The following is a 25,332-nucleotide window of genomic DNA, read 5'->3' as shown; positions in this document are numbered from 1 at the left end:
TTTACCCCTGGCAACAAAATCTATGGGGCTACCACTAGAAAAATCTTAACAACAAGGTTGCCTGACTCACCTTGAATAAAGAAAGCTATTAAGAGCTTCTGATAGACTGAGGGCTGAAGGGAGTGGATCTTCAGAAGGTTTCTTAGACGTAGTGGGATGAGATCAGGTAGCTGAAGACCAGGGCATCTGTACTACCCAGCAGATCACTATGGATGCCCAAGTGGGGATCAAAAGCTTCCGAAGGACCATGAGCAAGAAGGATAATCATCAAACCCAAGAACTGCAGAGAACAGTATTTCTTCAGGAAATCCTGTCTGGTAAAGACCTGGACCAGGAGTTTTATGTAATAAAAGCTAAGAATGTTATAGCCTGTGCTTTAGAAAAGGCCTGAAAGGCAAACAAAGAAAGGAGATACACATGCATATAATCTCTAGAAAAGAAACATTTCTACAGTTTATCCCACAAAGAGCAGAATATATAACAGCTTGGGGCAACCAGTCAGAGATCAACTGGTTTGGTTTGCCAGAAAATGTCACACAATTATAAGTGTTCTATAACTGGACACAGCCTTGCAGACAGCAATTATGATTGTTTACCATAGATTATAAATATGGATGTATCCGTAGAATAGTAACCAGGACTGCTGATAATGCAGTAACTTTTCACCTTACATATACCCTCAGACTTTAAGGGATGACGTCCCTGAATACAAGGGACAGTGAATCCATGCACGGGACTCAGTTGAAGGTATTGGTTTGTTTCACATTAGCTGTCAAATCAGCCTCTTGAAACTCCTATAAGTATTGGAAACGGTGACCTGAGGGTGAAAAGCTCATAGCCCAGGAACTGATCCCTTGAGCCATCCAGATCTCAATCCCCGACGATTTTGATTAATCCATGCTGACAAACCAGATTTGGATCAATAGAAATTATCCGTAACAAGAAACTAATTGTGTATTTAGTAAGTTTAGGGCAATTTTTGGTGTTCTTAAATTTATATGGAAAAGACCTTATTGACTCTTGAAATCAAAATTCATACCATTTAAAGGTAATACTGCCTTGGGTTATGACAAATTACAGTGTTCTACTTTCTCTCTTGGGTAATGGATGGCCCGAAGGCATCTAATCTGTTTACTCCTAGCCTATGAATATTCTTTAATTGTTATTTATGGAGACTTCAGATCTATTTACATAATGTAAAAAAGCACAGAACATGTACCTCTTATGCTACTTTCATACACCATCCCTGTTTAAATGAAGCAGCAAATCACAGCCAATTTCAAGCCACGTTACAATCTCAGTTCAAATTATGCAGTGGCTTAGAATAGTAAAAAGATGTCCCTAAAGTTGCATCATCTTCAGGATACAGGAGACCTCAGGTGTTAGAGAGCTGCTGAGAGGCAAAGTAGATGAACCAATGAACCAGTGTTGAATTTATATTGTACTTTTTACACAGGAAGATTATCTAGGCCTCCAGTACACCTATACGTGAATCCATGTGTGACATCTAACTCTTTTCACTTAATTTCCTTATGGACCATTTTTCTGGAAAGGAAGATGGGAAATTTCAGCCAGCCACAAATGGACTGAGACCCACCAATCTCATTTCACATCTAGCAGGTGTTCCAGACAGGATTTGAAACCAAGCTACAAAGGTGAAACAAAGAAAATGCCGTTAGAGCTAAACAGATGGCCCTTCGTAGGAACTGTGTCATTGGCTGAAACTGGGTTTGTCTTAGTATCTAAGAGCAAGCCTTGCCTCATAATTCCTGGCACTTTAATATTATGAAAATCCTCTTCTTAGCAGAAACTGCTAACATATCTAAGAGAAGGAACTTACTAATCATTTTATCCTCAAGGAGGAAAAAGGTCTAAAGGCCAGGGCTTGAGGTCACAGATCTACAAGGGAATGCTGCAAGGTCTGTACTTTATCAAATGCAGGAACTACAAGAAGACTTCACCTCTTAACCAGGTTGCTCCTTTGGAGGCCAAAAACAGAATGCTCAGCCATTCTCTGCCTGAAATGGATTAAAAAAAAAAAACAACAACAACCTTTGAATATTCACTAGCATCCTCTAGCGTACCTGCATCAGTTATATTAAGGATTTTAAGCAGCCTATTATTGTTTGTCCTGAATAGCTGTACCACTGTACTGAGCATATGTAGGGCAATAGGTGAAAGGGTAAAGAGCTTTTGTTTAATAGAATTTACATGCTGTGTGACTCTAAATTGTTGAGCTGCCTGATAGAATTTTTATAAAGCCTAAAATAAATATCCATAAACTTAACAGATATGCAGGGGAACTAAAAGGCTGCTTGTTTTATTTCTTCAAAGGTCACGCTTTTTTCCTGTGACATAAGAGTAAATAGCATGATAAAATGCCTTCGATATATCATAAATTATGGAAAATAACCATTGACTTTTCAGGATAGTTTGGGATATAAATACTTTGAGATTAATGTTATGAATGCTTTTCAAATACAAGCAAGAAATATTGCCAAACTCATAATTGTTCAAATAAATCACAAATGTGATATAAATTAGAAATTAGAAGGATGTTAGTCACACTTAAAAGAATGCCTCTAGAATACCCCAGTTTACCCATAAAATACATTGGGTTGAAATTATATAAATTTGAAAACCATTGACAGTGGACCCAGGACTACTTTCATAGATTTGAAAATCTGTACTCCCTCTGAAGATCCACTTCCCTTTGATTTTTGTCCTCTCTTTGCCTCCAGATTATAAATCATCTGGTTCAAGGATCCCACCTTATAAATTCAAATAATCCTTCAGCCCACTAACATATTTACCAACTATCTTAGTATCTTTTAAAAGAAATAATGAAGTAGCCTTCAAGAAGATACAATAGCAGTATCCTAAATCCTCTTCCAGAATATTTATCTATTATTCTTCAATCTACATCTCAATTCCTGTGTGTCATCTATGTATGGCATATCTCCAGTTGAATTTTCTTTTAAATTGCAAGCTTCATAAATGAGGAAAAAGAAATCTATGATCTACAACCAACTCGGGGCCAGCTTCCTGTTTTTGTAAATAAAGTTTTATTGAAACTCACCTACACATACTGTCTATGGCTTTTTTTGGCCTCCAGTGATAGAGTTGAAAAGTAAATGCAGAGACCATACAGTCCACAAAAAAAAAAAAAAAAAAAAAAAAAAAAATTACTCTCTGACCCCTTTACAGAAAAAAATTCATCAACTTGTTATAAACACAAAGAGGATTTAGGATATTTTCCCCAAAACTGGGGGTCTCTTCACAGTTCCCTCGACTTGGAGGCATATCATATCAGGCATATGTTCACATTATCACATACCCTCAATTCTAGTTACATATGACTGCATAACAGGATACCAAAACTTAATGACTTAAAACAACTACCATTGTTTTATATCTCATGATTTTTGTAGATCAAAAATTTGGGCAATCTTCAGCTGAGCAATTATTCAGCTCCATGTAGCATTCATAACAGTCACTCATTGGAATTTAACTGGCCATTGGCTTACCTGGAGGACTCAGGAGAGTCAGGGCCTCTCCAAGGGACCACTTCAGTAGGGTGGTTGAACTTCTTACATAACAATTCAGAGTTCCAAGCTAACTATATGCCAACCTTCTTAAAGGCTAGTCCCAGAACTGGTGCAGCATCACTCCTTCTACAGGCCAGTCCAGATTTAAGGAAAAAGGAAATAAACACACCCCACTTCTCAGAGAGAGGAATGTCAAAGAGTTTGTGACAGCCTTTAAACTTCTACCTCCTATCTTGTCTCTGTCTCAAATGTTCTTCCAAATTCTGATCAAATACTTCTTAAATACCAATTTCATGATGTCTCTTTCCTTCCCAAAAACCTAAAATGGCTTTCTCTTGCCAATTTGCTTTAAACTCCTCTCCCTAGTTTTAAAAATCTACTTTTTAATAGGGTTCTGCTGTAACAATCTTACATTATTTTGTATTAGTCTCTTTGCTGATCATTAGCCTGTTTGCTCTTATAAATATTCCTTACTTTTACCAACTCCATTTTTTTTATAAGGAATTGACCCTGCAGACATTTCCCCCCTCACCTCCCAGGGTCTTTGTCAGCTTCTGTCTGGACTTGGTCCATAGGAAACATTGCCAGGTGATGGAGCAGGAGGCCAGACAGGTAGAAGCCAGGATTCTCCTCTTCTCCCTACTTCGTGCAGACCTCTAGTAGTAACTGCATTTGTATTTTTCCATAGTTCCAGCACCTACTGGTTAGTTCTTCTCAAATTCCATCCTCCACTGGTTGGCCCTGGTCTCCAAGCTCCAGAAGCTCTATCTTCTCCCTTGTCCTTGCAACCCCAGTATTGCTGGCAGCTTCCTGAAGTTGCTAATCTTTAATTGCTACGCTGTCTCCTGTTGGTCATCTCAAGTCATCACCTATAAAATCAGGTCCCTGTACTAATTTCTTTTATGTTAAATACTTAAAGTGGTTTCTGTTCTCCCAATCAGACTCCAAGAGATATAGTCCTCAACTCAAAGCAAGACAATTTTCTACCCGGTTTTCCACTTGCCAAGTTCCTGTCACTATGCTTTTGGCTTGGACACCTGGACTTATTCTTCAAAGACAACTCAAGTTCTTTCTCCCTCAGTAAGTCTTTTGACATCACTCTAGGGTTTGGTCCTCCAACTCCACTGTTTCTTGGTGACTTCCAACATGTACCTCTTCCCAATTTGCAGCTTATTGTGGATGCTTCTGGTACACCCTGGTCCCCAGTGTTCCCAACATAATGTCAACATATAGTCAGCACTCAATATATGATTCCCTGATTCATTGGCTTTAACTTTAACAAATAGGCTTTAACTAGCCTATTTGTTGTCCATAATATCTTATAGGTCTGACCAATTTCTGTTAGGCATCAAGGCTAAGATAATCTGCACTGATAGCATCCTACTGAATTTAGGAGTGCTCCTCTGTTCAGTGCTACTATTACCTTTCACCAGTCCGGATAAACATATTATAATGAACAGAGAGAGACAAAAGCATTTGAGGGTGGAGGAAGGACACAAGATATAGCTTGATGTCCTCTATGAAGGAGATGCCAAATAAACATTAAATTAAAAGGGTAAGCCCATCTCATGCCTCATGGATTCATGTGGAGAAGTCAATGAGTGAAAATTTTAAACATGGCACAATCCTTTGGGCCCTTTCATAAAGTACAATTAATTCTGGAATTAAAGACCAAGTATAATTTAATTTACATCTCTTTAAATAAAGTCATATTAAAGGGGAGGAAGTGCCATAAGAAGTAGGTATAATTAGTTAATTTATTCAGTCTTGAGACGCCTGGGTGACTCAGTCGGTTAAGCACCTGCTTTTGGCTCAGGTCATGATCCCAGGGCCCTAGGATGGAGCCCATGCTGAGCTCCCTGCTCAGCAGGGCGTCTGCTTCCTCCTCTCCCTCCCCCTTTGCAAAATAAAGAAATAAAATCTTTTTTAAAAGATTCAATCTCTAGGGGATCCCTGGGTGGCTCAGCGGTTTAGCACCTGCCTTTGGCCCAGGGCATGATCCTGGAGACCCGGGATCGAGTCCTACGTTGGGCTCCCGGCATGGAGCCTGCTTCTCCCTCTGCCTGTGTTTCTGCCTCTCTCTCTCTCTCTCTCTCTCTATGTCTATCATAAATAAATAAATCTTTAAAAAAAAAAGGATTCAATCTCTAAACTATGAACTATGTCCCACATTGCTTGTACCTCAAATCCATATTTTATTTATCTTGTTTCTCTGGCTCCATAACAGTAATGGAGATATAAAAGGTATTCAATAAACATCTTAATTGTTTGAAGCTATTTACTTACTGTGCTAGTATTCTATATGCTATAAAACCAAATTAAATAAATAATGTTCCTGCCTTCTAATTGCAAAATTGTCTTATGAAAAGGACTACTTTAGGCAAAATTGTCTTATTTGGGGGGTTTATATTTTGTCAAATAAATTACAAACATGAAAGTTACGTATAGGACGTACTGCTTCAGCACCAAAAACCTGTATCTATTTTATACCAGAACATGATCCAGTTTGAGTTCTTAAGATCTGGCTACCTAACTCAGCTTCTAGTACTCCAAGATGACATCAGAAGGAGCCCCACTTTCTCTTGCAAAAGGTGTTATGGCGGGCCAATTTTGAAAATGAATTTCTCTCCTACTGCTGTTGGTAACCACAGAGACAGTTGTTCAAATGCTTTACAAAAAGGCCTCAAGCCTCCTCGTGTTTCACCTTTTCATTGCACTGACGATCATTTACAGGGCAGACTTGTTCCAGACAGCTTTAATTAAACTGTACCAAGGACGCAGATAGATGTCAATGGAAATGATCCATAACATGAGGCTAAGCATGTATTTAACAGTGTTCCATCCAGTTCAATCACCTTCTAGCATTTCAGTGGCTTTATATTCACGTAGCAAAGACTGAATGTGTGTATGTGTTTTTTTTTTAAGCCATCCCATTAGTGACCATATGCCTGGGATTCGATGGATACAAGAACTGTCTGCAATCTGCCAGGGATTTAGAGACATCAATAATTTGTGAATAGTCATGTTGGTACTGGTCGAAGGGTTAAGTGCTCTGCACACCAGGGGCACCTCTTTTGGGATTTGAACTCTTAGTTGACTGTTCGGAACCTTATCCCCTGTGAGGTTCCTAGTACATGCTGCTTGTCAGATGCAGCCAGTTGTATGTAGCTGGGAAGCATTATTATCTCTGGGATTTAAAGATCTGTTTTAAGTACTGATAAAATGGTGTCTTTGAGTTAAAAAGCAGGGAGAGCATAGTGTAGCAATTTCAAGGAGGTTTTCATGTTCCATATGAAGCTTGTGGTCTTTCATTTTTCTTATTTTTTCATGCATTCCTTGTGAATAGGTAGCACAGCATCCCTTTGAGAAAAAGTTTACATTTGATATTTGTTCCTACAACTTGCTGGTAGTTTAGATTGGATCAGCCTAAGTGCACGGATAAATCTGTCCTTAAAATACGAGAAATTTTGTCACAATTTTTTTTCTTCATATTCCCCAACCCAGAGGGTAAGAAACAGGTAATGTGAGTGATTTTTGAAATTTAACACAATTTAATGATCTTGCATAAAGGTTTCTTAAATATGGTTGTTTAAATACCAACAGCAATAGAAATCATATGAAATCTTTTGCTTCATGTCTAGCCTGTAACTTCATGTATACCTGAGCCTTGTTAGACTTGCTCACTATTGTGTCCCCTTGACACACAGACTATTTAATAAATGCTTTCTGGATGAAGGATGGATGGATGGATGGATGGATGGTGCTGGAAGAGAGCAAGGCAGAAGGGAAGGAAATACTCAGTTAAAGTTTGTCAGTCTGCCCTGCATGTAAGTAGTCTCTTTCTAACATTTTCTAAAAGCTGTTTTGGATATGGGAGTCGACATTTAGCAATAAAACATGTTTCAACAGTTTTAATGGATATGAATTTCAGAGCTAACTTACATTATTAGGACCTCTTAATAATAGTAGCACTTAGTTCCCTTGTTGGGTAAACGATAGGAATAATTACGTTGTGATGACAGGCTTCCATCGGATTAGGTTTTTTCTACCACATATTTTATTTTAATATAACTGAATACTCCCATAGTAAGTGTATTGTGGTTTCATTAAGGAGAATAATGATTATTAAGCAAAGTAATCTTCAGTCTTTGTCTCTTTGAATATCTAACTGATCTTAAAGATAATTTGTCTACTTTGTAGTTGATATTCTATGTGTGTTTGTTTCCAGTAATTTCAGTCTTCTTGCCCTGGAGTAGTTTTACCCATCCCTTAATTGTCCCTAGCTGATGTCTAGAAGGTCTTTTTAAACTTCTTAACTGCACAATGAAGCCTCAGTGGACACCTAGATTGTGTCTGCTTGGGAAAATGCCAAGCACTAATGAGTATTTTGTTTAATGTAATGGAAACTGAAAGTGCACGGCTTCTTCCTTGACTGATCAATGCCCACTTCTGTTGTTTGAATGTATCTATACATTCTGAATTCTAGATGAAAGGTCACGGAGGGCAGAGCACTTAGTGCCTGCCCAGGAAGGACTTGAAGAGTCAGAATTGTGTTTATATGGGCCTCAGTAGGTAGAAAGTACTTGAGTTAGCACTTCAGCTCCTCCTCTTCTATGTTCAGATATGCCATCGTTTCTTTCAAACCCATAATCTTGAACTTTTCCACCTTAATTGTAAAGTTTTACATTAATTTAAGAAAATAACAATAAAGGAATGAATTATGTTGTTAAATTCCAGGCCAAGCAATATATACTTACTTCTATGTAATTATCTACTTGTTTTATCATTGTTTTATTATGATAAAAAATGTGACATATATTTACGTTATTGCTTTTTTCCAAGTTCAAACCCAGTAAGTCTAGCACAAATCTTAAAGTAAATAATTAAGAACTATTTCTGAGTTACATTAAAAGTCAGATTTGCTGGGAAACCAAACATTTAAGTAGGCCAATATGACCCCGAATGTTCAAGTGAAGGATAATGATTTCCATGTGGTACTAATGTTCTACACACAACTAAGTGGAAAGTGTAGAGGGTGTTTCTGAGATTTCATTGAACCATATCTGGTTGAATAGATACAGAGCTCCCTTTGGTAGTATTTATAATTTATAGCCTCCTTGAATGTGCTAGTTAATTTTCAAAAATAAAGCTTTCAAGCCATTTAGAAACTTAAAAGAGATTTACCTCTCATCTAAAGCTTCCTAGGTTTAGAGATTTCATAAAAGTTCTGTGAAGATGGTAAGAAAAGATGGGATTTGAATGTGGAGAGTGGAAATAATCTAATTCCTCAAGTTTGTGTGTAATGACTCACTTTCTCATTATTTATTTCCAAGCCATCATCTTGCTTCAATCATACCATCTCAAGCCTTTGGAGACTCTGAACTAGGCAAGCCTCCCCAAATTAGAGATTATCAAAGAAACCTTGCCTGACCCTTAATAACTGTTACTTTACCCAAAACACTGTAATACCTTAACTAAGTTGCTTATTACACTAAGCATGAAGTCCTTTGACCCCTAAGGTTCAATATCGATCAGCCCTACTTCTGTCAATACTTGCCTTTCATGTCAAAAATTTTCAATGTGGAATAAATTCAAGAATGGATAGTCTTTTTAATCCACAGATACTCCAAATATTTCATTCTTATGCATTACAATTTCTATCCAGCTAAATAATTTGCTTATTTCTTCTGTACTCTTAATTAATGATTGGAGATTGGGCATCGTATATATCATGAAATAATATATCATTAAATGTCATTATAATAAGAAGTTAGCTATAAATGATCCTTATATGAGGTACAGGAGTCACCTAAAAATCTTAACTGATAACATGTTACTCTAAAGGAGACATATGTTGGTAAATTGAACACCAATAAAAAATAAATTTATTATAAAAAAAAATAAAGGATATGTAAAGCAAATGCACCACAAATTCAACAAAAGCAACTTAGCTATTTTTTCATCCTGAGATTATTGAGTGAAAAAAGAAACATTCAAGTGTTTGCTTTGCCCTTGGATAATGCAATAGCAGGTTCGTTTTTTCTTAAGCTGTGGTATTTTTCAGATTGTCAAATGCGTATTAAAGAGCTATTCTCTTGGCAAGTTTTATGAATTTTAGTTCCATTTTCTTGACAATTTAAAATTCAATTATCCAATTATAACTAAAGGTCATTAGTCTAATATGGCAACTTTATGACAGTTTTAGTTACAAGAGAATTTCTCAGTTTAAAGAGGAAATTCTCCCATATGAGAAATTTTTATAATACTTAGAAGTTGGATGACAGTTGAAAATATTTTATTTATTTCTTGTGCTTTTATTATTGATTAATAAAAACTTAATATTTCTCCCCATACAGTATTTATAATGTACTCATGCTTCACTTTTATGATTAACATTATCAAATCAACAGCAAATGATGATGCTGATTTTTATCATCGTTAGATTTTATCTTAAATGTTTCTTTAGCATTGCTTTCCTGTGTTTTATTTTAAATAAGTTCAACTTGAACATCACTTCCAGATCTAGGAAAAGGCATTTTCATTTCAATCATGTTACAAGTAGAATTTCTACTAAGACTACAAACCAGAAAAGTTAGATGTCTAATATTTTAACATTAGTTCCATTTGGTATGATAATGGAGAACTCCAAAGGCAAAACATACTACAGAACCAGACATAACGGATGCTTGCTGGCTGTCAGACCTGTACAAGACACAGGAACCTTTATCCGTATCCCACCCCCAAAGAAATTGACTTTGTAGTAGTAGATAAATGTATTCAACAACTATTGATTGTGCACCTGCTCTATGCAAGGTCAACAATGAAAACTCATCATTTTCTGTTTTTGCACTTTAGAGTTCCAGACATTGCTGGAAGCAGAGATGGACAAGATGTTACCCACACTGGTTCTGATACCCGTGACCCATTTATCCCAAGGAGAAATTATCCATGTGGCATACTGGCTTAACATCTAGACCACCAAACAAAGACTCCACCATTCTCCTTGAGGAGTAAGCTTTTACACTAACTTCAGCACTATTCTGAAATGTCTTTGTCTTACCAGTGCAAAGCTGGCCTAAGGATTTTAATACTGAAGTTCACAGTCAAGCAGTAACACCCAAAATAAACTGTTCTTCCTAAGTATAAACATGTGTTTTGCTTCAAGAGTTCAAAAATATTTCCTATTAACACAAATTCCCTGAGCTGCTAGCTTTCTGCTACAGCTATGTAAGTCTGCTTCTTCTGAGCCATTTGAAATGTAAATAGACTGATTTTTCTGGTTGTGGTTTGCCAATTATGTCAGTCAGCATCATCATTTCTTGTCCACTGACCAGAGAAAGTATAGCTGTAGATGAGAATTGTATCTGGCATTCTGTATGGCTTCTTTTGTCAACTTACTTCCAAGGCTCAGCATTCAGCAGAGAATGTTCTTCTCTATAACATAGATTGTATTCATCTACTATTGCTCTAAGCACACATTTTACCCAGATTATCTCATTTAACCCTCACAGCAATCCTCAAAGGTGCAAAGAGATTACAATGACTTGGACAGGGTTATTACAAACTAAAGCACCAGAAATTGAACCAACGTCATTTGATACCAGCGCTCTTGTTAATTACTTTTAGACTGCTTCTCTAAGAATTGTCTTTCCATAATTAAATTTAGAGCATAAATTTTAAAATGATAGAAGAGTGAATTCTAAGAACATAAAAACTAACTCTTGATCCAAATGGAAGCTTTTTATTGGTGTCCTGAAGATAGAGCTAGACATCAGAGGCATGTATTTATTTCTAATTTATAAGTTGGTATGCAGGGGCAGAAAATGTGGTGAAAAAGACTATTCCTGCCTTTGTAGACATTTAGCCCATTCTTCCACCACCTAATTGTTCAGACACATATTCTGCAGTGTCCTTCAGCTTTCCCACCATAGTCAAAAGATTCTGTGCAGCTATTTGAGAATATATGATGTGGACTATTTTGAATAAATGGTGAGTATGACTTTCATTTCCCTTGTGACAGATAAATATGAATCAGTAAAAGTTCCTTTTCAAATTTCTCCAAGGAATGGCACGTATTTTCAATTAATCTCATAACTTGTTTTTAACTCTTTGGCCATGTTCCATAATTTATAGATGTTATTTTAATTCAGATAACCAAAAAAGAGAGAGAGAGAGAGAGAGAATGGGAGAATGGTCAAGCCAGAGAATGGGATATATATCAGCTTTTGGACACTACTCATCCAGTCAATCAATGCTTTTTGAGACCCTAACACACTTTGGCCAATTTCTGTGGGTGATCACTATTGTCGGTTCTTAACAAAATTGCAAAAATCACATGCCCTAAAAGATCTATCAAATTGGTGGCAAAACTTGCTCAGAATCCAAGACATCCATGCTAACACTTACCTTTCAAGGGTGGGCATCTGTGGAAAATCAGCCTCTAGAAAAGATGGCTTTTAAGGAGAAATTTGGCTGATGGAACCTGGTGGACTGGGAGAGAGGAGGCACTTGAAGCCTGGGTGAAGGTGTGCAATGAATGTGAAGAAAAACAGATCAGAGCAGAAAGTAATGTTGAGAGAATAAAAAACAACACATTTTCCTTCACTATCACTTACATGATAGCACCTAAATCTCTTCATGCAGCACTCAAGGCCCTCTACAAGTTGATGCCAACCCTCTCTGTAAGACTCATCTCCCACACTTTCCCTGTGTTTTCTGTCCTGCCATCACAACATGGCCTTTTTCCAGAGACAAGGCACACTTTCCCACGTTGAGTGGCCTTGTGTATGTTTCCTCCTCTTCCCCCACCTCATCTGTCTGGCAAAGCCTCCCTCACTCACTTTCCCTGAAAACTTTGCAAATGCTCCTCTCGCCCACCTCTACTCACCACACCCAACAAGCGGAAGTAACTGCCTTCTCCCTGAGCCTCTCTAGCTCTTTCAGTTGTCTTCTGTGTCATGTTAACATTTGCTGTGGGTCAAAAAGCGTAACTTACTCATCTTGATAAATCAAGATCATAGTCAGCACTTAATCTTTTTTTATTGATATCTGTTGCTTTCGTGTGTCCACGCTGGTTGCCACTCCCTGGCTCCACCATGATTCCCCTAATAATAATGATGACAACTAATATTTGTAAAGTACTCCACAAATTACCAATCACTTTCAAATCTGTGTTAGTTTTCTAGAGCTGCTATAACAAAATACCATAGATTGGGTGCCTTAACTGAAACTTGTTTTCTTACAGTCTGGAAGCTAGAAATCCAAGATCAAGGTGTTAGCAGGTTGGTTTCTTCTGAGGCCTCTCTCCTTCACTTGGATGGCCACCTCCTCATCTCACATGATTGCGCCTCACATGACTGTCTATGCTGTCTGGGTCCTAATCTCTTTTTATAAAGGCACCAATCATAGGATTAAGGTCTACCATATGACTTTATTTTACCTTAATTATCTCTGTAATGCCCTATCCCCAAATGCAGGCATATTCTAAGATATTGAAGGTTAAGACGTCAACTTATGAAAGGGGCAGGAGTGGAGGAAACAATTTAGCCTACACTAATATTCATCATCTCATTTATCCCCTCAAGCAGTTCCTTAGCCACTCTGTCCCTCCACACTATTTTCATGGTGAATTTTGAAGGACAGTTCTTCTATGCCTAGATTTACTCCTTCAAAGTTTTCCCAGTCTAGACCTCAAGTCTATTTATTTTGGAAAGGGGCTTTGTTCCTTAATGAGTGAATAAAAATAACACTTCAAAATTCTAGCATTTCTTACCAAGTTTAAATTATTAAAAACAAAGCCCTAATGTCGATATAGGAAGAAAATAGAAAAGTTGCCTGTTTTCTAGCACTGAGAAGACAGGAAAACAATGTAATACTTCGTGGGGGGGTGGTGCAGTTATCAAAAAACTGAGTAAGGAATTTAAAGGTGCATGTATTAGCCACTTCAACTAAACAAATGTCGGCCTAGGTAAAAAGGGGGTCAGGTACTTGCTACCTAATATTCAACCAACATTCTGAACCTGAGACCTGGGAAACACTCATCACATGAATGGTTCCTTTCATGCAAAGAAAAGTACTGTTTTCAAAACGGTCTTAATCTCTGACCAAAGTAGGGAGCATTGTGCATTCTACAGTCTGTTGACCAAGAGTCTCTTTAGAATTCTGCAAATTTCCCTTGTTTCCATATTAGTCATGGGTGAGCAGGGGATTCTTAGACAGTAGGAAGACACTGTGTTTTGTGGGTCTCAGCCATTTCTGTCTCCTCCCTCATAAATCACTCTCATGTTGTGCCCCAAAAAAGCAGTCACATGCAACCCAGTGCATTTCAGCACTGCATTCAGGAGCTCCAGGTGGAAAATGCAGTGCATGCAACATTGACCCTGACCTGGATGTGGAGCTGGTCCAACCTCAGACCTACCTATTTTCAGAAGGAGAGTCCACTGTCCCCATCCTCTTTTCACTCAGGTGTTGAAAAGTGGGGAAATAGTGGTGCATGTGGAACTCAGTTGGTTAAGCACCCAACTCTAGATTTCAGCTCAGGTCATGATGTCAGGGTCATAAGATCAAACCCCATCTTGGGCTCTGTTCTGAGCATGGGGTACACTTAAGATTCTCTCTCTCCCTCTGCCCCTCCCCACCACTCATGCTCTCAAAGAAGGAAAGAAAGAAGGAGAAAAGTGGAAAAATAATGCAGAGGTTCAAGACATGGTCATAGGATAATTCCTCTCCATCAAGAATTATTGCCTTCTGGGGAAAATTCTTGCTCTGTTGGTGGGAATGCAAACTAGTGCAGCCACTCTGGAAAACAGTATGGAGGTTCCTCAAAGAGTTAAAAATAGAACTACCCTACGACCCAGCAATTGCACTACAGGGGATTTCCCCCAAAGATACAGATGCAGTGAAATGCCGGGACACCTGCACCCCAATGTTTATAGCAGCAATGTCCACAATAGCCAAACTGTGGAAGGAGCCACAGTGTCCTTCGACAGATGAATGGATAAAGATGTGGTCTATATATACAATGGGATATTACTCAGTAATCAGAAAGAACGAATACCCACCATTTGCTTCAACGTGGATGGAACCGAAGAATATTTTGCTGTTTGAAGTAAGTCAATCAGAGAAGGTCAATCATCATATGGCTTCACTCATACGTGGAATGTAAGAAGTATTGACAGGGACTATAAGGGAAAGGAGGGAAACTGAGTGGGAAAAATTAGAGAGGGAGACAAACCATGAAAGACTCCTGACTCTGGGAAACAAACAAAGGGTAGTGGAAAGGGAGGTATAGGGGGGTGGGGTGACTGGGTGACGGGCACTGAGAGGGACACGTGATGGGATGAGCACTGGGTGTTACACTATATGTTGGCAAATCGAACTTCAATAAAAACAAATGTAAAAAAAAATAGAAAAGAAAAAATTCAAAAAAAAGAAAATTAGATTTTTAATTTAAAAATATCTGAGATCTTGCAGGTATCCAATGGAGGTATCATGCTTTGAATCAAAAATATGTATTCAGTGATTATTATATATAAAACACTGGGGGATCCCTGGGTGGCGCAGTGGTTTAGCGCCTGCCTTTGGCCCAGGGTGATCCTGGAGACCAGGGATCGAATCCCACGTCGGGCTCCCGGTGCATGGAGCCTGCTTCTCCCTCTGCCTGTGTCTCTGTCTCTCTCTCTCTCTCTCTGTGACTATCATAAATAAAATAAAAAAAATTAAAAAAAAATAAAACACTGTGACAAGGAATTGAGTATACAAAGTATCCTCAAACTACTTATCATCAATGATGGAAACAACAAAACAAATAGGATATATCAGACCAAATAAAACAATGAGCTAGGCTTTTTTTTCTGCTCGAATAACAGAACTTATTGTATGATTACTTAATTATGCATTGTCTTAAAAATTAATTTCTTAAGTAATACATTATCAAACATATTTATAACCTAACAAATACTCTTTCATTTCACATAAGAATGTGCTACATTGATATTCTATGATGTTCCTGTTTCAAAGGTTTAGGAAATATAAAAATCAAGAAAATACCTTTCTAAATAAAATTTAGTTACAAACAAAACAAAACAAAAAAGGAATGTGTCAAGAAGCCTATAAAAGTATTATGGTTCCAAGAGTTCTGTTAATTAAAAAGTATATATGATGGTGGAAAAAAAAGAATTATTGCCCCTCTTTTTATGAGGTGGAAAAATTTGAAGTCCTCTCTATGAGAAAGATAGTTTTTGAAATGTTTTGTGGAGGGTGAGAGCATACTGGTTCTACCCTACCCAAGCCTGGTTCTTTTTTCTCTCCTCTCTTCTCCCTTTCACATCCTCAGGCTTTTAGCAGAAACATTTTATATTGATATAGTGATGTGACTTATGTGTGCAAATGGCTATTAAATGTTCAAGAAGTAGCATAACCATCTTTTTACACAATTTGTGCTAGTGTGTGTTTTTCATTATAATTTCCCATACCTGCTGCCAAAAAGCATAGCCTGGAGACCTTTGTGGCAATATATGTATCCAGATTATGACTGTAAGAAACCCAGGATGCTGTATGGAGGAGAATGCCTTTAAGATTTGAAATTTAAGAAATTTTGATATTAGGTGATCAATATTTAATTAGCAAGTTTAGTCTTGGGGTACACAAATATATTTATTTTTTTTCCTAGAATCTTTTTAATATGTGGGAGCACCTGGGTGGCTCAGTGGTTGAGTGTCTGCCTCTGGCTCAGGTCGTGATCCTGAGAATCTGGGATCAAGTCCCACATTGGGCTCTCCACAGGGAGCCTGCTTCTCCCTCTGCCTATGTCTCTGCCTCCCTCTGTGTGTCTCTCATGGATAAACAAATAAAGTCCAAAAAAAAAAGAAAAAAAAAAGTTCAGCCTTAAGAATATATGTGGACTAATTTTATTGTTTCCTTGATTTCATCAACCATACCCTCTTGCCAGAATTTAGGATTTAGTGATCGTGTCAGAGTTAATCTATGCTGATGACTATTCCAGCACCCAAAACACAAAAGTATGTTAGAAAACTCTTTTAGTGCACAAATCAAGTTGTAAGCACTTAAGAGAAAATGGGCATTTTTTAAATGAGCCTTGATTTCCCTCTTGCTTAACTGTATCAGGCTATGAAAATACCTCTTAGTACCTTATTCTGGATCTGTGTAGTGGGTGTGTGCACATCTGCCTACTAGGTCTCATCTTCTCCTCCATCTCCCTTAAGAGCTCTTCCTCTAACTGTTGGGCAATGAGACAGATGGACTGATGAGGCTAAGTGACTAGAGCTTGTAGAGAGCAGAAACAGATTTACTAACTTTCATGATGGCTTCTCGTGAGTCCTTACCCTACATGAGCCTGTGTTGCCGTAAAGCCAGCTAAGCCAATCACCCTAAATAGGTTAAAAGATGACATGGATAGATTTTAAGCAGAAATGATTTCATTCTTTCCTCTCCTCAGTTATATGGTTAGCGAGTTCATGTACTGATTTGTTACACTACGTAGGGCTGGCTCACAGTCCCTGGAAGCTTTCTGAAGTCTTGATGGTGTCGGAAACCAACTGTCTTCTGGGAATGTATAAAGAAAGGAGGTCAGAGCTCCTCTCCTTCAAGGACACTGTCTTTAATCCATTATCTCCTACCCATATGCAATAGCGTACTCTATCAAAATACAGTGATTGAATAAAATTTTATTTCAAATAATGAATGCATTGATTTAATAAAGGGTTTGTACTACGTGGTATTATAGTTCCCTAAATGAACACTGAAATCCTAAAATGAGAAAACTTATCATTGGTACCAGTTAAATCATAGCCACTTTTTTTTAAACTGCACACCCTAATAAGACACCAACCCATTTGATACTTTAAAAAAAAAAAGTCTGTTATCATATAAGTGCTAACATTTTCCAGCTATTTTAAAGGCACCTGTTTTTCCTATCATAAGTACATCTGGCATCAGGCAAACAGATTATAGCCATGGACAATGGGCTAATTTATGATGTTTTTATATTTTCATATTTTTGGCAGACTAATCCAGTTTGATATATTAACCTAGCTTTCAGAGATGAATCTTGAAATCTTGCACTCTTGCAACACTTTTACTTTGTTCTCTTCCAAACTCTAGAATTTTTTGCCATGTCCTAAAATTTAATTAGAAACCAGAGACAAGAAGAGTGAATTGAACCCTTATGTTCTGCCCATCTAGTGCCCTTTCTAGCTGACTTCCTAAAAGGAATTTTGTATCTATGTACCCAGTGCTGGTTGTGAAAGATCTTTGTATGTTTGATCACTCATTGTTCCTAAGTTCATTGGGTGCACTACCACTTGCATTTGCGTCCTAGTTTGAGAACTGCATTTTTGCCCAAATGTAATGGGAGTTTGGTAGGTCAAACCAAAGGAAGAATCCATTCCCTGTCTTCAAAAAGAAATTTGAAATTTTGAGCCACAAGGAACGGAGGCAAGACTATTTTCTGTGGTGGTTCTGCTTCTGCATCTTGAATTAGAGAGGCCACATCTATTCACCTTCTCAGAGCATCTTTTTGGTCTGACATCCCCTGATGGGTCATCTCTTAGCTATTTATGAGTAATCTTTAACTGCTGGGTTGAATATGCCATATTCTTCCTTTAAATATCTACCCAAGGCCCCAAAGTAATGGATATGTTTTTAATAAATCTAACATATAAATCATTCATCAGATATACTTCAAAACAGAGAAACTATCAGAACACCCTGAAATATTCATTAGAACTTTTTTTTTTTTTTTTTGCAGACATTGTCACCAAGTTAAATTGAAAGTTGACGTATGTCAACTCAAAACAGATGAGAAACGGCAGGGTGCTTTATGGATTGAGAGCCAAGAAGGTAAGAATTCTAATCTTATCTCTATTGCTGACTTGTTCAATGACTGTGGTGTGTTTATCACTTATTCCTAACTACTCTTCCCTCTGGCCAAAAACCAGAACAATGTCTACAGAAGATTTTGAGCTCTGAGGAGAATAGCTCTCAATAAGTTCAGCTGGAAGTAATAAAGGCTTCCATTTATAAGCATAGAGTTAGCTTGCCTGGATTCAAATCCCAACCCCCAAGAGCTTGGTACTAACTCTGAAGGAATCCCTATTAAAGAGTGGTAAAAGATCTATTGTTATTGTACATAATACTGCAATGAACATCTTTTAGCACATAGATGTGTTTGTGCATTTACATGTTCATAACTGTAGAGAGAATTCCTAAAAGTGGACTTCTTCACTGAAGTCTTATTAAAATGAGATTCTCTGACATCAATTTAAAATGTTCATGTATACTGCTAACTGGCCCTTCAAAAAAGTTACATCAAATTTGTACTCCTGAGTATATGTAAGTTCCTATTTCCTCATACCCTTGCTCAATTTTAAGTTTTTAATCAGTGGCAATTTTAAGTTTTTAATCATTATTAATCTCAAAAGCCAAAGAAGAAATTTCATTGTAATTTGCACTTCTTTAAGGAAAGATGTGCATCTTTACCTATTTCTTTAGTCTTTCATTAATTTAAGAGATTTTTTAAAAACAGAAAAGTTGGGAAGAAGTTCTAATTAATTTCATTCATGTACGATATTTATAAATTTGAAAATGTATTGTAGTTAGCAGTACTAACCGAAAAAGGACAAAACCTCCCAGGTATGAACAGCAGAAAGCCCTAGCTATCTATCACCTGAGTTATTACCATACTAATCATTGACATAACCCATATTATATGTAAAGCAAAATGCAAAGAAGCCCAAGATGTGATCTCTGTCCTTAAGGAGTTCATAGTAAAGAACATAAGACACATTTGCATGAAATCATAACAATCTGAGATCATAAAAGGAATGAATAATAAAGACCACAAAGTACTCTAGGAATTAAGGAAAGAAAGCTCATCTTCAGTTGGAGTAGTTAAAGAAAGTAAAGGATATCCCTTGAAGAAAACAAATGCTTGAATAGGCAGAGAGAAAGATTCAAAAGTACAGAAAGGAGAAGTAAGTGAGAGGCAACAGTTCAGTAGACGAGGGTGAAGAGAGAAGGGAGGTTCGGATGAGGGAACAGTGGGAAAGTTTACACATGGAAAGATGGATTGAGGTCAAATTATTGAAGGCCTTGCTTACCTGGTGTAGGCTGGACTTTATGCTATGGGAGCAACCAAAATTTTTGACAAGGGTATAGACATAATGAAAATAATTTTTGGGATGACCATTTTGACCTATAAATAATGAATGGATGAACGAATGGATGGATGGAAATGCTGCATTGGAACAGGGCATGACAGTCGTATTAATACTTTCTGTGGGAGAGAATCAACTATTTAAAGGAAAAGTGATATGGATTTTCATTGACTTATAATGCATAAAGCAGCTATAGAACTAATGATACCTAATGAGACCTAAGAAAAGAATACTGAACCAAACCCGGAACTCTTTGCATGTAGATTGAACATTCCAGTGCCTTTTTCTAAATCTGAGTCAGCTTTCAGACCCCTCCACTCACTCATGCTGATGACGGTATAAGTCTTTCCTTGTTCGGTCTGGAATTCATACCAATTTTCTCACAGACCAAGAAATTCCAAACATGCTATTGTCATTACACCTCATCTGTCAACCTAAGGAACGGCTTTATTTATTCTTGTGATTTGGAGAAATGAGGTGATGGTAGAAAGGCTCAGAATAATGGGAGGAAGGTGTTGGCTTCAGAGAACCAGCAATTCCTTTCTTACTTCATTTCCTTTACATATTCCTTAATGGTTAGGTGATTGAGCTGAGCCCCCTGCACTGCAACTGCAATGCTGTATTCATTCAATAAATATTTATTGAGCACCTACAATAAATGTCAGGTACTATATAAAGACTGGGAACAGCATTTAATATAGAGATCCAGTCCTTACTCTAAGAAGTTTGCAGACAGCTGGGAAGCACGGAAACAAGTTCACATTCCTCTGTTGCTCTTCACACGGGACAAGGGGCTGAACACTTCCCTGGAAATTTTCTACATGGAATGATCCTATTCTATCCCATCTCCAGTTTACTTCATGTTTTCTTATACTCACATTGCTTTGTGTACCGAGGCACAGAATCCACTTCTGATGGATACGAGAAGATAAAAGGAATTCAAATAATGTGTATCTGGGAAACTTGCTGTAAAATACCAGATGTAAGAGTGGTTATGGAAATCACCAAAGAGTAGAACATGGAACCAACCCATGGAATTGGAAAGATGCAGTAAATGCATTTGCAAAGGTAAATTTTCTAATGTGGGTCATAAGTATTAAATATATGAAATGAATAGTAGGTGCTGTTGGAACTCAGAAAAAGAGGCATAATTTCGAGAAAGAATGAGCTTTGCACTGTTTCCTGAAGGATGAATCTGATTTGAATAGGTCAAGGAGATGGGTGGTGCCATAAGGGAGCCTGATTAGCGATGCCTCTTTCAATTCCCAAGCACAGAAGCCCAATATAAACTGACTCATGCAGAAGGAGTGGTCCTGGGGCTTCCATGTGGCTGGAGTCACAGGGTCCTATAATTTGAATTGGTTTCTCTCCCTCTCTTGGCTCTGCTTTCCTCTGCATTGACTTTTGTCTCAGACTCCTGACTCCACCTGGTAGCTGCCAGGTTTATAGTTTGCCCCATTAACCACCCAACACAAAAGACCACTTCTCTTCCCTAATAGCTCTAAGCAAACTCCTGTGATTTACTCTGACTGAACCAACTTACATCATTTTTCCCGTCTCCGAGTCAACCACTGAAGTAGGGAGGATGGGGTTAACTGATTGGCTAGGTCTGGATTATGTCTCTGTCCTTGGAACAGAAGCAGGAGGGGTCAGCCCCATCTGAGCCACATCCAAACAAGATTAGGGAAGAGGTGGTTCCCCAGAGAGAAAAACTATAATGCTATTACCAAAAAAATAACAATAATCATCATCACTAGAATACTCTAAGATAAATAACTTACTATGAGTACTAAAAAACTTACTCACCGGGTACTACTCTAAACAATGTTCATATATTGCTTGTTAACTTGTCCTACATCCTGTAAAGGAGCTAATCATATCCCCATTTTCAGATGAGGAGACTAAGGCATGCAAATGTAAGGGGATTTATCACATGGCCAGTAAATGTCAGCCCAGGGATCTGAACCCAGGCTGTCGGATTGCTGAGTTCTTGGTCTGACCTGGGATATGACACTAAAATTGACTTCCATACACACAGAAAAGTAGCTAATGCTCAGACTCAGAAATGAGCAAAGTATACCTGACAAACAGCGAGAAGACCAGAAATCGAGGAGGGTGACTTTGGTCTCGCCTCACTGCTTATGGAAACAATGTCCAGAAAGCTCGTAGGCAGTGCTGTCCTCACCAAGAGGTCAAGATCTGACCAGGCCCAGGTGACCATCAACTGAACCTCCAAGGGGAACGAAACGATCACTGCAGAAAGCTGACTCATCCTCCAGAGCCTACCCCAGCCCAATCCTCTTGACAGCTTGTGGTTCAAGCTTTCACACAATGTACCAAGGACCGATTTCATATCTCCGTCTGATTCTCATTCTCTCTCTCTTTTTCTCTCTCTCTCTCCCCTCTGTTTTGAAACATCATTCATGGAGCATATATAGATCTTAGTTAAAACCAACAATGCATTTAAAAGCATGCACAAAATCAATTGCCGTGTTGGCATTGAGAACCAGCAGCCCCCGGCTTGAGTCTGTTGACTGTGCATTTCCTGATGTAAAGAAAAGCAAGCGCAGTTGAGAAAACACCACGAAGCGTTATATGGAGACAGCTTGTGTACTTCAGAAGAGAAATGGATACATTAGGAAGTTTTTCTTCCTTTGATGTAGAATATGCTTTTTTTTTTTGTATTAAAATGGGAGTTAACTTTAAATAAATAAAATTCAGCCTGTGGGCTTCAGAAAACTAATGGTGTATCCTGACAGTGTCATTTCTCTGATCCTTGAGAGCATTATGGGCGTTAACTTGGGCCTTCATCATGATTTTCCTTTATGGCGTAGAGAGCACATTATTTTTTCATCTCTGTGTTATTGATTTCCCCTCGCTCCTTCCCACATTTGCTCCTTGCCAGCTGTTGTTACCTCTGCCCCTTTGCTCCCCCACTAACTAAGGGGGCAGGTGAAGAGACTTTCTCCCATTTCTTTGGCTGCGGGTGGTCCAGGCGCTGCCACCTTAGCGCTCACTCTTCAGATACAAACCCCTCCTCTGCGTGGTTTCAAAACACAGGTTAGGGATCCCTGGGTGGCGCAGCAGTTTGGTTCCTGCCTTTGGCCCAGGGCGCGATCCTGGAGACCTGGGATCGAATCCCAGGTCGGGCTCCCGGTGCATGGAGCCTGCTTCTCCCTCTGCCTGTGTCTCTGCCTCTCTCTCTCTCTGTGTTCCTATCATAAATAAATAAAAATTAAAAAAAAAAAAACACATGTTAGCCAAGGGCCCTAGACCTGACTTCAAGAAGAGATCAGAGTGAGCCGCATGTTCACTGACACACCAGTGGAAGAATGAGCACCTTGCATGTCTTTAACTGGACTTGAAAATGTGTCCCCTCCCTTTAGGACACAGAAGGCATGAGCCAGATGGATTGATGAAACTGTTGTCTTCTTTTGTGGTTTTTATCTTCCTGAAAGAGCACTGAACAGTCAAATATCAGGTGATTTGGGCCCCCCTCGAACTTGGTAATGAAATGAAGCCTTCTAAAGCTCTTCTAAACAAAATCACCTTTAGGTAAATGAATATGTACATGCTTTGAATAAGATATGCTTTGCAACCTGAGGGGAAAAAAAACAAGTGTTTTTATCCTTATAACGGTCCATTTTGACCACTCTTTTTAATCAAGGAATTGCTTCTAAAGCTGAATGTATTTGAAATACACAAAACTACAATTAGGAAAAGAAAATCCTTCAACATAGAAATGTTGCCATGATTAAAGAGTTTCCAGAAGTTCTTGGTTATTAATAAGATTTGGAAATTTATGGCTTCTAGAGTTTAAGTCTTTAAAGCAAAAGGTATGTTTGTGTGTAAGGAAGATTCGTGAAATGATATGCAAAATTGTGTGTGCGTATGCATATGTTTGTGTTCTGAAGAAAGACTTCGTGGCTGTAATCAGTTCTCAAGAGGGCTGTTGACAGGAAGAATTCCCAGTTTACCTGTCTCACTTTCCTTCCCTTGCTTCTCTGAAGTCAACAGCTCTCACGCTGTCTCTCTCTCTAGCCAGCTTCCTATTAATCCCTTCCCAGATGAACTGTTCTTTAGTTTTCTGGACAAGGGAGGCTGAGCCAGGGTGGTGGCAGTGGTGGTGGCAAGTAAATGGCAAGACTGCAGGGGGGAAGGGGGGCGGGCAGTGCATGCCCCGTGGGTGGGCTGTTAGGGACGTGGCTGGTGCCTCCTGGACCCTCCCTGAGCAGCATCTCCTGGGAGGGAAATGGTGCATCCAACAGGCCACCCTGTCAAGCTTCCATTACTTGAAGTCATGCTGAAAGAGGCCTTCAAGGGAAGAAACTGAAGTGGTAATAGCTTTCCCTGAATACTCCACTGTTATCCTTTTCTCTTTCTATTTGGTTTTATTTTTTATTTGCTGTTTTAGGGCATCCCCCCCCCCCCCCCGCCACTTTCGTTAGTTTCTGTATCCATCACAACATCCTAACACCCTAACTGGCTTTCTGTGGGGCAAACAGGAGGTATTGCTTCTGGCAGGATAGGATTTTCTGCCCTGTTGATTGATGGGTTTTTATTGAGCAGAGTGTGCTACCGGCAGAACCAAAAATCCGAGACACAATTCCAGCTTTAGGAGTTTATGTCCTAATGGTAAGTGAGGCAGACAACACATCCAAACCTCCCAGTTTCTTTTTCTCCCCAGTCGTACTCCCTCCTCCTTCTCTCTTTTAAGACAGGCCTACATAAGCAATAGGTGGATATTGAGGCATCAAGGCATAATTTATGGCCCAGAAACATGCCATTAAAAGGGGAGGGGTGGCAATTGGATCACGCGGCCTGGTGTGGGGAGTGGGTTGGTTCATCAGAAGAGTCTGAGAGGCTGCTCAATGCTGGGCTTTAAAACGGGGAACCATTTCTCCAGATCTTTTTGGTTCTATCCTATGTCAAGTTAGGTCAACGAAAGTTACATTGTTGGACTATGTAATAGTTCGACCCCACACAGAAATCCCTTCATTGGAATATAACTCAATACCACCTAGTTTAACCTCCTGAAGGACTGACCGTTCTCCAATAGTCATTTGAAGAATGTTTCGTTGTCCCTCCACGGCCATGATACAAGAATCCCTATGATCATTCTTCCATGAATCACCAGGCCCCCCAAGGAAGTTTCCCTTTCCAGACAGTTCTCTTTCCTTTCATCAAACACTCAAAGCGCAGTGACCCACCCAGAGTGTGGTCCAATTTGCTCAGAGGAAATTTAGTGCTCAAAGGAGCTCGTTGTTTCATCCCTGGGTCAGTCACAGTATTTCTGAGCTACCGTTTCCTCATCCATGAAATGTCTGTTGGAGGTGATGATCTTTTAAGATCTTTCCAGCTCTGAAGCACCTCTGAACACACACACACACACACACACACACACACACACACACATGCTCATATGGGTTTTTTTTTTCAATTTTTTTAAATCTCATTCATACTCTTAGTTGCACTGGAAGCTGCCTGAGTCTTCGGCCACGTCTGCCTTGTTGGCCCCTGCACCCCTGCACCCCCGCAGTGAATGCAGCGCACTGATGGAGCCGAGGCGCGTGCACCTCGAATCCTTTGAAACAGCCCCAAATAGGAAC

The 25,332-nt window shown here is 38.8% G+C and overlaps 1 long non-coding RNA gene across 1 annotated transcript in view; it reads left to right on the top strand.

Moving 5' to 3' along the window:
• LOC112919923 (uncharacterized) overlaps window positions 1-25,332 on the top strand; it is a 185,569-nt gene that overhangs the window by 134,063 nt on the left and 26,174 nt on the right. The window contains exons 4-6 of the long non-coding RNA XR_003234985.2: window positions 10,404-10,558; window positions 18,316-18,407; window positions 20,620-20,791. This is a non-coding gene — a long non-coding RNA (uncharacterized lncRNA). The remainder of the gene's footprint in view (window positions 1-10,403; window positions 10,559-18,315; window positions 18,408-20,619; window positions 20,792-25,332) is intronic.

The sequence above is a fragment of the Vulpes vulpes genome, chromosome 15, assembly GCF_048418805.1.
Source record: "Vulpes vulpes isolate BD-2025 chromosome 15, VulVul3, whole genome shotgun sequence".
Lineage (NCBI taxonomy): Eukaryota > Metazoa > Chordata > Mammalia > Carnivora > Canidae > Vulpes > Vulpes vulpes.
Note: the sequence above shows the minus strand (reverse complement) of the source record. Positions and strands in the feature narration are given on the sequence as shown.